Genomic DNA, 15,306 nt, shown 5'->3' with positions numbered 1-15,306 from the left:
ACCCTAAGAATCCTGAATCACCAATTCAAAAGAACCTATGCACTGAATGTTCATAGCAGCATTGTTTACAATAGCCAAGTGCTGAAAACAGCCTAAGTACCCATCAGTTAATGAATGAATCAAAAAACTATGATTCATTTATACAATGGAATACTGTGCAGCAGAAAGAAGGAACTCCTACCCTTTACAACAGCATGGATGGAACGGGAGAATATTATGCTAGGTGAAATAAGCCAGACAGTGAAAGACAAATGTCATATGATCTCACCTATAAGTGTAACCTAATCAACAAAACAAACAAATCAGCAAAATAAAACCAAAGACATGGAAATGAAGAACAAATTGACAGTGACCAGAAGGGGCAGAATGGGGGTAACAGGGGAAAGAAGGGGAAGAGGCAAGTCAAGGAACATGAACAGAGGACTCATGGGTCCGAGCAATGCAGGGAATTGACTATGGGAGTGGGGGCAGGGAAATAGGTGGGACAACTGTAACCGAACAAGAAAAAATGTTTATAGTCTGCCTAGAAACTGAGGCAAAATAGCTAAAATCATGTGTCCACAGTCACAGAACCAATAAAAGATACAGAATTTCAGGTAATTGGACTAGTGAATAATATTTTCAAGAATTATTTGGTGGTTTTGATATTACAGGGCTATAAAAGCAGGTGTGAGCTGCTCCATGTTTCTACATGTTACATAAATGGTTAGTGAGCCAGATGCTACTTTGTCTTTATTTTCAGTGTTTAAATTGAAGTATGAGTTGTATAAGGAAATCTGTTCTAAAATTTTATCATTCCTTAAAGAACTATTTCTGTGAAATAGAGTCTATTGTATATCAGTTTATTTGAAATTTGCTTTTTGTTATTTTTTGCTCTTTAAAAATATTTAGTTAATATTTTTGCTATATGTTAATAGGCTCCAAAAGAGCTCTATCTACTGAAAATAATATTGGTTTTGTTTTGCTTTGTCTTCTGACTGGGTGCTTTTATACTTGGTGTGTACTAGGAATGTGTCAATTTGTTTATCACATTATTTAGGTATGGCCTTATTGCTTTTTATTCTTATGGTAATATTTTATATCATTTTTGAAAGCCATCAGTTTTTTTTATTCTTCAAGTAATCCCTGGAATACAGAGATATGAAAAAGAGCCTTTTATTCCTATATCCTTCTGACTACAATATTTTGTTATTTTTATTGTTATGTCAAAATGGATTTTTGCATCCCTTTGAAGTAAATAGGAAGAGAATGAGATGAGATGAGTAGATACTGGACAATCAGAATCACACAGTGTAGTCATGGTTACCATCAAAATACTACATGGCAAATGAGTGACTCAATCTATAAAGAATATATATATTAAAAGTGTGGGTTGGCATTTTTGTTAACACTTCCCTTAAAAATTCACAGGATTGACTGGTAAACATCTTATCATTTTATTGACATTCATGAAGATTGATATGACATGGATGGGAATAAAAATCACAAAATCTAATAGGAAGACATAAAAAGGAAGTGCTGAGAACAGCTACAGATGCTATTTCTTTCTCTCACAGACATGTACTCAAAGACCTCCTAGTATTTTTAGTCATTTCACTGTATGACAAGCTTTATGTTATATATAGATTTTCTAAACATTCCATTCTTCCTGTTTCAAAGTATGATTTAAAATTTTTGCCGTGGCTAGTGTGGCTCAGTGGATTGAGTGCCGGCCTGCAAACCAAAGGGTCACTGGTTTGATTCCGAGGCAGGGCACATGCCTAGAGTGTGGACCAGGTCCCCTGTAGGGGGCATGCCAAGAGGCAACCACATATTGATGTTTGTCTCCCTCTCTTTCTCCCTCCCTCCCCCTCTCTCTAAAAATAAATAAATAAAATCTAAATGAAAAATTCTAGAGAAGTTACCTTTTTCTTACTAAATTTTTTTAAATCACTAAATATTAAATTTAAATAATCAGTAACAGAATTTATTGACTGTTGCATATTCAACTGCAGATAAAATAATATTACTAAATTTAATGTAACATCAAAGAAAACAATCTTTTTAAATTTAAATAATATGCATTTTGTATCATTTTAACAAATATTTATAAACTACCAGGGAAAGTAAACCATCTTATTCAAGTGTATACTATGTTTTATGCAGAACTAAAATATTACATGATTTATAAGTTGAGTGAAAAACCCAATTTTATTTTAAAATTACTGACCCATCTCTGTCATTATAGGTAACTACCATTTGAGTAAATATAGATTATCAAATTTTAATCAGATTCTTTTATTTAAAGGAACCATGTACATATTATACAGGTCTAGAACTGGGGAGAAGGGTTCAAATAAGAGACATTTCATGCCTAAGAATATTGGAACTTCCTTGTTGCTATCAATGAATGGTCAAGTGAAACTGCAGTATGGTCTGCAGGATTAGCCTTCAATTAAAGTAGAATGTAGTAAACCACTGGGGGAAATTTGAAAAGTCAGAAGAACAAAGATAAAGTGACCTGGAAAGTAGTGAACATACATTCTTGATCAAAATCACAGAAGCAATAGAATCAATTTTATGTTGACTTTTAACCAATGAGTTTGAGTACAAAAGACTATTTTGTTTATTTCTAAAAGACATGATATTTAGAGAGCAACAAAAGATTTCTATGTCAAGGCAGAATACAGAATAAAACAAAATACACAGATAAATCTACACTGTCAGTGGCCCTGAGCAGTGATTACAGAAATCCTGTGATGCCCACTCCTTCCAGCTAGCCTGCTTTGCCCTTTCACTTAGGCGTTGTTTTATTGACACTTTGACCTATGTTTTTTTCTTTTCCAAAATTGAAAATGAGTTGTTGAAACATTTCAGAAATTGTCTATCTTTCAGAAGCTAACAGTGCTCACGTTTTGTACACTAGCTTCTTAAATATATTGCTTTATTCTATTTCGCTATATATAGCCTTTGCCAATACAAGTAATATTATAGGTTTGGGTGATAATTGATAATGATCTAGATTAAATTTTAAAAATAGTTATAGTCAATAAAACACAAATATATTTACTTAATCTAATATATATTAATTTTACAAACAGGAGTACGACATGTAACAGTGTCTATAAGATGCAATGGTGAAAACTGGCAGGAAAATACAGAACATCCATGGGGCTATATATTTTTTAATTTAACTTTTTATTTAAGTGTAGTTGGTGTAGGATCTTATGATGGTTACATTAGTTTCAGTTGTACAATATAATGATTGAACATTTTCATGACTTACAATGTGATCACCCACTAATTCTAGTGATTATCTGTCATCATGTAAACTTATCACAATATTATAGACTATATTACCCTTTGTCTTTTAATATTTTAATGATTCTTTAGGGTAAGAGAAAGAGAAAAAAAGAGGGAGACATCAATTTATTGTTCCTCTTATGTATGCATTTGTTGGTTGATTCTTGTGTGTACACTGATCTGGAATGCAAATCACGATCTTGGCATATCAAAATGACACTCTAACCAACTTAGCCACCCAGCCAGGGCCTATCACTCTTTATCTTCTAAAGTGAAATAGGAATACAAGTGCAGGAGTAAATACTCTCAGGTGGGAACTGGGAAAATATTTGGAAAGCTGTAAAAAGAAGAGGATAATTAAATTTGGCCTGAGCAGATGACTAAGGATTTTATCACATGGACATGTAAGAACACATAAGCAAGGACATTCCAGAAGATGCAAAACTAATAAAGAAGATGAAGGAAGGATAGTGAAGGAAACAAAATATCCCATTGCTCCAGAGCACATAGAGAGAAAGCCTGGAGAGAAAAGCCATGATCCTATTAGTTTGTAAACAAAGCTAAAAATTTGCATTTTTTCTTATAGCCAATGGGAATTTACTGACATTTTCTTTGCAGCTAGGAGAGTAGCATAATCACAAATATTTAAGAAATCTGATGTGAGGAAGGTGGTGAGCTAGATAAATTGAGAGAGGGATAAATTAGAGATAGAGAAATCAGGGAGGAAATACTGGAGGCTTTGGAATATTTGGAAAACATGCAATCTCTGTCAGTATGGAATCACTGGAATGCAATCACTACCTTATCAGACAGAGCTTCTCTAAGTTTTTTGAAGTCAGAAACTAGATTTGTATTTATTCACTTCTGTGCTAATAAAGATTAAGACAGTATGAGGCACATAGTAGGTTTTTAGGAAATGAATGATGAACACAATAATAATAACTGAATAAGTTACAAATCAAAAACACCATGTTGATTATGGTCCTTACGGACTACTGGCTGTCCCATATAAAGCTTCATTGAGAAAAATATTCCAAGTTTTCTAAAATGGTCTCATTGTTGGATATGAGATTTAAATGCACTTTTAAATATGAACTGCACAGACTAGGAGATTGGAAATAGTGATATTTCATGAACCATTTGAACAACCACATACAATAGTTTTGGAATTTTTCTAAAGCATTTTTGAAAATTGCTTAAGTTCATGAGTGAATACCAACAGTATGTTTTCTCCTAAGTAATGCCTCTACACAGACACTGCAAAGCCAGTGATTCTCGGTCAAGGAATAAGGGTGCAAGTTCATTGGTAGAAGTCTGCTGCACACTGGGAGGTTTCAAAAGAAGGAGCAGAGAGTTAATGAGCAGAGCCCTTTGTGTTCCAAGCAATCCCCTGGCTGTGGCCTCAGCTTGCAGAGCACTATTAGGAGAGCCACTTGCAAGTTCACCTTTCTCCAGCAGTCCAGGCCAGGCACTTTGGTGTATCTCTTGATTTTCAAAAGCTGAAGGATGACTGAGTTTATATCTCACAGAAACATGTGAACTTCATGTTGCAACATTTTCAAGTTTGGTGCTTGTCTTTGAAGTGCAGGGACCTGTACACATTAAAATTCTTGCCCCTAATAGGCTTCTTTTCTTGCAATCTTTCTTTCCAGGTAACCATACATCTCCCATGCCCAGGTGAATTTAAAGACCACTGGCTGAGTCTATAACTTTAATAAAATCTTTCCTACTTTTCCTCACTGTTAAAGTCACCCCTATTTTTTTCCTAGGCATCCAAACATTAAACACATGCAGCCTATGCTGATTCATCTCTCTTTCCATTTTCTGTATTCAGGAAAGTTCTCTTTTTAAATATGTCTTGTGCCCATCGCTCCCCTATTTCTGCCCTTAGATGAGTTGACCTGAGTCAGCTTGTATTCAAAAGTAAAATGACATGATCAAGAAGTCATGAGTTAAGAAGTGGTGTGTGTCTAATTCCCACTCAAGTATATGTAGGATTCCAAGCAATCCCTGTACATTGTATTAACACATAACAGATGCTTCTATATAAATAGAGAATAGGCAATCTGATAGCACTTCTAATCATTTCATGGTGATCACTTCATGGACTACTGTGTACCCATTTACTCATTTTCTTGAGTTAAGAAGGGATAAGAATCAGAAAATATGTATACACTGATAAAATGAGCAAGAGACTATTTAAAATGTAAAATGAAAAAGTCTTTCCAAATAATATTAATTAAGGCATGTTATAAGCATCATATTTTTTAAATAAGAGGAATATTTTATAAATAAAATATATATCAGTTATCAGATAGCCTTTGGATTATCTATAAATGTAAATGGGTCAGTTTTTTTCTTCATTCCTTCCTCCTTCCTCCTCTCCCCTCCCATCTCATCTCTCTGTCAAAAATTCATGCTGCACATGGTACAAAATGCAAAAGGAATAAAAGAATATACAGTGATAAATATGTCTACTTTACATTCCTGTTACTCAGCAACCAGTGAACCCCCACAGAAGCACCCAATATTGTCAGGTTCTTAAGCATCTTTATAAAATACCTATGTATATTAAACTATATGTGAATAAAATAAATTAGTTTATTAAGTATCACCTTATAGAGTTGGACAAAACAAGGTTTTTAAAGAGTTAAATGATAAGCTTCAAGGTTATGCAGAAAGTCAGCAATGGAGTTGGGAATGAGCCCAGATTTTCTAATGTTTTTCACTAGGCATTTTGCCATCTTGCAAATTTTTATCTTCTATATGCCAATATTTCTGCCTTTTGTATGGATGGGCATTTCTCCAAAGCTTTTAAATTTGATTTTGGTTCAAATGCTCACTATAAGAATAAATGAAGTATATGAATCCCCTTTGTATGCAACATTTTGACCTTAGCAAGTAGGGGTGTCAGTTCAGGTCCCTCCCTGATTTTTCAGGAGGATATTTAAGAATATCATCCTTAGCTTGAGAGGCATTTTTTAGCATTATAGAATCCTGCCTGATAATTTTTAAAAATGAGCAAACAAAAGAAAATACATTCTAAATAAGAAAAGTTTTACCCAAACAGTTCAAAAATCGTAATGCATTTAATTAAATTTAGTTTAAAACATATTTCCTGAGGTCCACATTTTAGGTATTTATTTTCAACAAATTTTCTCAGTTTCATGGATCCTAGCTGTTCTTCAGAACTTGCCTTTGCTGGCATATTCCTGTTACATAGTACTGCAGAAACTGATTGCCATAAGGGGTGAGCAGGTGTTTGCACTAACCTCTTGCTAGCACCTTTAACACAGGTGTTCAGAAAGACTTTTAATTCCAAAATAATAATAATAATAATAATAATAATAATAATAATAAGTAGCAAGTGCTAGTTCAGTCAATAAAACATAGAATCTGAAAATATTCATGCTGTAGGTTTCAAATATATGAACGATCCTCCTTCACCTTAAGAAAAAGTGGCAAAATAACATGTATTCTTTCTGTTATGGCTTCCCAACTTATCTCTCTGTTCCATGTGCTGACACCACACTCCAGTTTCCCTAAAATTTCTGGCTTTGTCTGGTTATGTGCTTTATTCACAGCTCTTTTTGCTCTATTCTCTGGTTGTCTTCATTTGAGTGCAGAAATTACATACTTTAGGATGAGCAAGAATGTGAAGGAGAAATGGATGGTGATTTTTTCTCTGTCCCATATTGCTTTACTCCTCATTGGACAAGATTAAGTCAAAGACTATACCTGTTGCTGGAGGCTTTCGATAACAAAAATCTCTAAATGTGACTTTTATTCCTGTTAGCCAAAAAAAAAAAAAGGAGAAAAGGAATAAATCCTATCACATTTAACCTGAGTCTTTTCTTCATAAACATTTTTCTTCAGAGTGATGATTTTGGAGGGCCTTATGATTTAATTCCTTGCTGTGTGTTAATTAGACAATAGAAGGTCATAATAAGGGAATAACTCTTTATTCACAGCCTTGTAATTCTCAGTATTTTGAGAAATTGATTTAATATTAAAATTTAAAGTGTTACAGCAAAATTGACTACCTTAAAAGGAACAGTGCTCATTTAGATGTATTTATTCATCTGTGTTTGTTGATATAATGCAATTCACGCATTTGTTTCCCTGTTGGAAGAGCTCCATCACTTATGATAGGTTGGGTGTCAAGATGACCATAAAAGTGGCACCTGACATTCCTTCCATCAAGAGGCTGAAATTATCCTCTCTTTGTTTGAACCTGTGCTGAACATATGACTTACTTTTAACAATCCATGTAGTTGAACTGTGGCTATGCTAGTTGTGGGTTCAGACCTTAAAACTCATGGAAACCTCAGTTTTCATACCACTGGAGACTGCTGGAGAATCCATGTAGAAACAGAGGCCTGGAAATTAAAGAACCTAAATAATTTTAGGATTATATAAATGTAATTACTTCTTAACTGTTAAGGCATTGAAATGACATTGAAATTATTTTGTCCCTTTGAAGGCAACCACGAGGCTGATGTGGCCCACAGTGAAAATGAGTTTGACACCTCTGCCCTAAAGAAAGGCCCTAGCAAGTGACAGGAGGACATAAGGAAAAAGTTCTCACATTTGAGCTAGCCCAAATAAAAGGCCAGCCACAGGCATGAAGCCATTTGAAATCTGCAGCCCGAATTGTGGCCATATGAGTAAGCTCAGCTGACACAACATGGAAAAGTCCCAGCTGAGCCCTGGGTAGCCAATCACTTATGAATAAATAAAGTGAATGTTGTTTTAGATAATCAATATGTATTATGTGAGACATGTTAATACTTGGGATCGTTTGTTACATAAAAGGTAACTTGGTTCCCTTAAAAGATTCTACATTCTAAAGATAAAATTAATGACTATGTTTAATATTTATGTTTCCTATGGCATATAATGAATTTACATGCTGTTTAAAATTGACATGCTATTGTTTTTAACAACAAAATAAATGCTTTATATAATAATTTTTTAAGAGGCAATATGATTAATGATGTCAAAAAGTAAAATAACATATGAACTACTCATGAACTTTCCCTGTGATAATTCTGTTTAATGGATATCCAGAATGTCTAAATTTAGAAGACTGGGGTTTGAGTTCTTATCCAATCTAACTCTTTGACTTCCTGCAAATTACCTACTATATTTCACATACATTTATTAAGTTGTGAAATGGCTATATAAAAACTTGAAACAACACAAATGTCTTCTATTCATGAATGGATAAATGAATTTTTAGTGTATTAGTACAGTAAAATTTCACCTAGCAGTAAAAAGGAATTAGTGATTGATACATGTAGCATCATGGAGTATCTTTAAAAATATATAGGAGAAGACAGAAAAAAAAGAGTACATGTATATGTTTCTATTTATTTATTTTTGTAGCATAATTTGTTTATTTAATACTTTCAATATTATTTTGTATTGGTTTCCAGTATATAGTCTAGCTGTTAGACAACCATATTATATGATTCCATTTAAATAAATTTCTAGAAAATTTAAACTAATCTAGAAACAGAAAACATACCAGTAATTCCCTAGTGGTACTGAGAGAATTATTCACACGGTGAATAATTAGAAAGAGACATGAGGAAATTTGGGGGGTGAAAATGGTCATTATCTTGATTGTAAAAAGAGTTTCAATAGTTTATACAAATGTCAAAACTCATCAAATACATACTATAAATATATTCAGTTTAATATACTTCAATTATATATTAATAAAGCTATAAAATGACAAAATAACAAAATTACTATAATAGTTGTTTTATTTCAAATTATTCATTCAACAATAATTTGATCAGTATCAATGAAGGAGACATAAGTAAAATACATCCCTTCTATCAAGGAAATTGGAGCAGGATGAGTAGTCAAGAAAAAAACACAATTATGATATAATGTTATGGCACCAATGTATGAAAGATTGTACAAAGAGATAGAAGAGAGTGATTATTTTTTTCAGTAATACAGATGAGTAGAACCATGCAGTTTACAGAAGATATAAAGGAACTATAAGCTACGGAAAAATATGCAAAGTCACCGAGGCAGTAAACAAAGATGCCATTCTTTTAAATGGCAGTAGAATTCAAGAATAAACTTGATGGCAGGGAATAAGATTCAAGCTGCAGAACCTTGAATGCTAGGCAAAGAAATTTTGACTGTATTATACAATGGTGAATAATATGTTCAGGATTAAGCAGGATTAAAACTTGAATAAAGCAGGATTATAACAAGATTTTAGAAAGATAACTAAGGGAGATGAGAGATGAGGCTATTACACTTTTTTTCAACAGAGATGATGAAGCTTTGAACTGAAGCAATGGCAAGGAAAAGAATCATATCAAACATGGAGACAAAAATGACAAGTTCTCTGGTGGTCAAATGATTTAATGAACAGATATATTTTAAAGGTCTCAAACACTATTTCATATAGAGTGTTACTGAACTATCATTTTATTTTAAAAATGTGAAATAATAGATAGCTTTCTCTGGTATATATTGAAGGAGTAGTTTCAGGCTACATATGTAAACTTCTGGTAGAATTATAGTTTAAAGAACATTGTATTAATATTTTATGGTGTTTATAACCAAATTGACCTCAATCAATAAACTTGTGCTTTTCAACAAATAAATTTTTTGATAAATTGATAGGTGAAAATACATTATTATTTAAATATAATCTTAATTTGCATTTATCATCATGAATCTTATAAGGTATCTTCTCATATATTTGGAAGTATCTTCTCATATATTTCTCATATGTTATGTTTACTTTTCTCTGAATTAAAACTTCATATCCTCTGCCTATTTTTAGTTTGGTTATTGATTTGCAGAAAACAATTAAATTTTAAATATGCTTTCTGAGTTCATCATTTATTTGTTTGGTATTAGTTATAGTTTTTATATAGTAAAAAATGTAAAATCTTCTATATTGAATACCAAAAATAAAATATTATGGCAAATAAAATATACAATTTTATATTATCTCTATAATACATTATGTAAATAATTTTAGAATTTTTGTGTACCATATAGGACTCCAAATTGTCTTCTGTTTATGTAAAAAATACCACTGGAATTTTTATAGGGATTACATTGAACTATACATGGTTTTGGGTACTATGGGCATTATAATAGTATTTATTCTACCATTTCATGGATGCAGTATGTCTTTCCATTTGATTGTGTCTTTTTTTGTTTCTTCCATCAGTGTTTTATACTTTTCCATTTATATAGATATTTTGACTGCTTGATTGGATTTCCTAAGTATTTTATTGTTTCTGATGCTCTTATAAATGAGATTTTAAAATTTCTTTTACAGGAAGTTATTTGATATTATATAAGTATGTAATTGATTTTTCTGTTTAGTGTGTCCTGTAGCTTTATTGAATGTGTTCACTAGTTTTAACAGTTAATAGATCTTTAAGATAATATCATCTGCAAACAAAGACAGTTTTCTTTCTATTTTTTGATTTGGATATACTTCCTTTCCCTTCACTGATTTGTCTGGCTAGGTCTTTTGGTAAAACATTAAAAAAAGTGGTAAGAATGTAAAAATAATTTTATGTTTATATAGAATAAAAATTACTATATTTAGAAATTAATTTCAGAAAACTCTTGTTTTGGTCTCCCCAAAATATTCAAGAATATATTAGCTTTTGGAAATAAGAGAAGATAATACAAACAGAACATTTGGACTAGGAAGAGAGTTTTGCTGAGAAATCAACAATATCCTAATGGGTATGAATGCATATTAGGAAGAACATAATAAAATAAAATAAACATGCCCTAACAATTTCCATATGCATTCTAAAGCCTAACTTGCTAAATCAATAATACAGAAAATTAATGAGTGGTATAAATAACAAAGCTAAAAAGATAATTCATTTAAGAATTTTTTAAAATTTATTGATTTGGGAGATTTGTTTTTCCACCCATTCATGTATTTATTGGTTGATCTTTGTATGCACACTGACTGGGGATCAAACCCACAACTTCAGTGTATTGGAACAGTGCTCTAACCAATTGAACTATCTGGCCAGGGACATCATTCAAGGTTTGTCCCTTAACAACTATTTAAAACATGCTATAATGCTCTGTCTAGATTTTGCCAAAAATTAAAAGATTATGACCTATGACCACAGAGCACATGTACATAATGGAGAATAGCCAGATAACAGATGATGGAATTTCATGAGTATTTAGATGAGAAAAAAATACCAGGTACTGTGAGGAAAAAGAGAACAGGTATCTAACCCCAACTTGGAATGTTATGATAAAATATCTTTTCTAGGATCTAATTGATGAATATGAGGGATCAGGTGAAGTGTCCAAGGCAGAGTGATGGAATAATAATACTATCATATAGATAGAAGGAACAAAAGCACAAAAACCTCTGAAGACTAAATATTTTACATTTATGAATATGAAAATAATTCAACATGAATGGATATATAGACTGTAACAAGAGAGGTAAACATTAGAATAAAAAGGAGTAAGCAATGCCCAGTTCATGGATAGACTTTACTGGTCTTATAAGCTGTCTATGCTTTATTCTGAGGACAGTGGGGAAGAAGGGCAAGTTTGTGACATGTATCATCTGATTATCATATGAAAATAACCTTAGATGCTATGTTGAGTGCATTTAGAAGGATTTTTTTTTCGAGTTTTTACCATCTCACTAAGTAGCCCTCTAATAACTACATGATGCACCTACTGTTACCCACATCCACTGCCCACATTGCTATTCACCTGCTGGACATTATAATAGTTCTGTTGCAGATATTTTCCCTTCATACACTCTGTTCTTCTGGTATAAAATATCTTAGTCTATCTTGCCTCACTCTTTCTTTTAGTTATTCTGCCTAATAGTTTGTATCCCCATACTTTAGCTACTGTATCTCTTTCCATCTAAGATGTAAATTTTTGTAAACAGAGATTATGTCTATTTGATTCATGTCTTCTTTATGAAAGCCTGGCACTTAGTATTCAACTAATTGATTATAGGTTCATTTTTTAATCTTAATTTTATGTTCCTACAGAATATCCATGAACAGATGTATGATAATAAATGGCATATATAGTTATGGAACTTATAAAGGGGTAGAAATAAAAGTATTAACTGATAGTAAGGGGCCAACAGTGAGCGTTCAAATAGAGTGTGTGGAACAAGAATAGAAAAGGCCCTAGAATACTTTATCATGCACTTCTTTGTTCTGATTTCACATGTATTCAGTCTACCTTTCCTATTGATATTGTAGCTCTTGCTACAACTAACTCCTGGAGGTATGATCTGACAGATCCTCAGCTGAACTACACTTCTTGTTTCTTTCTGCTTTGGCACTTTTCTGACCTAAGAAAGTAGACTGCCTGTGGGAATGTTCAGCACTTACACAGAGGTACAAGATTGAAAGCTCAACTGAGTTACATCCAATGTGGCAGTTCTTGACCAAGAAGAAGGCTAGCAATAAAGGCCAAGATAGAGATTTCAGTGATATATAGATAATAGAAAAGAGTTTAAATTGAGAAAAGAGCTGATTTTTTTCTTCAGGCTTTGGACCTAGAAGCTGGTGATGACTAAATAAAACATTGAGTAATTTGAGTGTTATAAAGATAAACATTCAAAAATAGTGTTCATAAGAAGTAATTTCAGAACAATAATTTGTTAGAAAAGTAAATGGAAAAATTAAAAGGATAAGAGAACCAATATCTAAAAATAAGCAAAAGTATAAAATAACATCAATAAACTCATCAAGCAATGTTTAATGCTAATATTAAAAAAGCATAAGGCATTTAATAAATTATTTGAAAAAAATGTAGACACACTATAATCAAAAAAGATAGTTAAAGATAAAACTTCTGGCCAAGATAGAGGCATAGGTAAATACACTTTCCTCTTTGTACAAGCAAAAGTATAACAGCAAATTTAAAAACAAAAAACAACCAGAACTGCCAGAAAGTCGAACTGTATGGAAGTCTGATAACCAAGCAATTAAAGGAGAAATATTCATCCAGGCTGGTAGAAGGGGAAGGGGCTGAGATAGGCAGCCAGGGTGGAGAGGACTCTCAGCAAGGCAGCAGCTGGCAAACTGGGTGGTCCCACATTTGTCTGTGGATAAACCAGGAGTAACAACTGGGGATCAAGACAGACCATGATACCCAGGATCCAGCACAGGGAAATAAAGCCTCAAAACTTCTCATTTTAAAAACCTACGAGAATTGTGGTGGTGAGAGAAACTCTCAGCCTCATAGCAGAGTTAATTGGAGAGACTACTGGGTCCTAGAATATACATAAGTCCACTCACCTGGGAATCAGCACCAGAAGGGTCCAATTTGCGTGTGGGTAGTGGAGGAAGTAATTGGAAGGGGGGTGAGAGTTGAACAAGGGGCATTGTTCCCTCTCTGACTCCTCCCCCTTATACAGTAACCTGGGTTTCTTTTCCCTGGTGAATACATAAGGCTCTTCCCCTTATAACATAACTGTGATGACACAAAACAATATGGCCTAAACGAAAACACAAATCAAACTCCAAAAATAGAACTAAGCAATGAAGAGATAGCCACTCTATCAGATGTAGAGTTTAAAACACTGGTAATCAGGAGGCTCGCAGAATTGCTTGAGTATGGTCACAAAATAGAGGAAAAAGTGAAGGCTATGCAAAGTGAAATAAAGGAAAATGTACAGGGAACCAACCGTGAAGGGAATGAAATTGTGACTCAAATCAATGATTTGGATGAGAAGGAAGAAAGAAACATTCAACCAGAACAGAATGAAGAAACAAGAATTCAAAAAAATGAGGAGAGGCTTAGGAACCTCGGAGACACCTTTAAACATTTCAACATCTGAATCATAGGGGTGCCAGAAGGAGAAAAGGAAGAGCAAGGAATGGAAAACTTATTTGAAGAAAATAATAAAGGAAAACTTCCCCAATCTGGCAAAGGAAATAGACTTCCAGGAAGTCCAGGAAGCTCAGAGAGTCCCAAATAAGTTGAACTCAAGGAAGCATACACCAAGGCACATCATATTACATTACCCAAGATTAAAGATAAGGAGAGAATCTTAAAGGCAGCAAGAGAAAAAGAGACAGTTATCTACCAAGGAGCTTCCGTAAGACTATGACCTGATTTCTGAAAAGAAACCTTGGAGGCAAAAAGGGCCTGGAAAGAAGTATTCCAAGTCATGAAAGGCAAGGACCTGCATCCAAGATTACTCTATCCAGCAAAGCTATCATTTAAATGGGAAGGCAGATAAAGTGCTTCTCAGATAAGGCCAAGTTAGAGTTCATCATCACCAAAACCTCATTCTATGAAATGTTAAAGGGATTTATCTAAGAAAAAGAAGTTGATCAAAACTATGAACAGTAAAATGACAACAAACTCACAGTTATTAACAACCAAACCTAAAACAAAAACAAAAACAAACTAAGCAAACAACTAGAACAGAAACAGAATCACAGAAATGGGGATCATATGGAGGGTTATCAGTAGAGAGGGGGAGAGGGGAGAATTTGGGAAAAGGTACAGGGAACAAGAAGTATAACTGATAGGTACAAAATATACAGGAAGAGGTTAAGAATAGTAGAGGAAATGGAGAAGCCAAAGACCTTATATGTATGACCCATAGACATCAACTAAAGGGGGCGGTGCTGAGCAGAGGGGAATAAAGGGGAGAAAAAATGGGACAACTGTAATAGCATAATCAATAAATATATTTAAAAAACATAAAAATAAAAAATATTATCCTTTTCAGATACAATCATAAATGTAAATATAATTACAAATAGAATCACAAAGGGACTTTTTGGAACATGATAATATGATTGTAAAGTACATATAATGAAGAAACTGCATGAGAATAGTCAAGAAAGAATTTAAAAATGTAATAAAAATATATGTCACAATTTTAAATGTATTATAGCCTTTGACAATTAAAAACTTTATTGTACTCAAGCAACAACAGAGCTTTATTAATGGGAATATGTGTAAGGCCAAAACAAAGGCAAAGGTTGGTATTTATATTGC

The sequence above is a fragment of the Phyllostomus hastatus genome, unplaced genomic scaffold, assembly GCF_019186645.2.
Source record: "Phyllostomus hastatus isolate PE091 unplaced genomic scaffold, TTU_PhHast_1.1 phas_contig_34, whole genome shotgun sequence".
NCBI classification, from domain to species: Eukaryota; Metazoa; Chordata; class Mammalia; order Chiroptera; family Phyllostomidae; genus Phyllostomus; species Phyllostomus hastatus.
The sequence above is the reverse complement of the archived record's forward strand: the minus strand, read 5'-3'. Positions refer to the sequence as shown.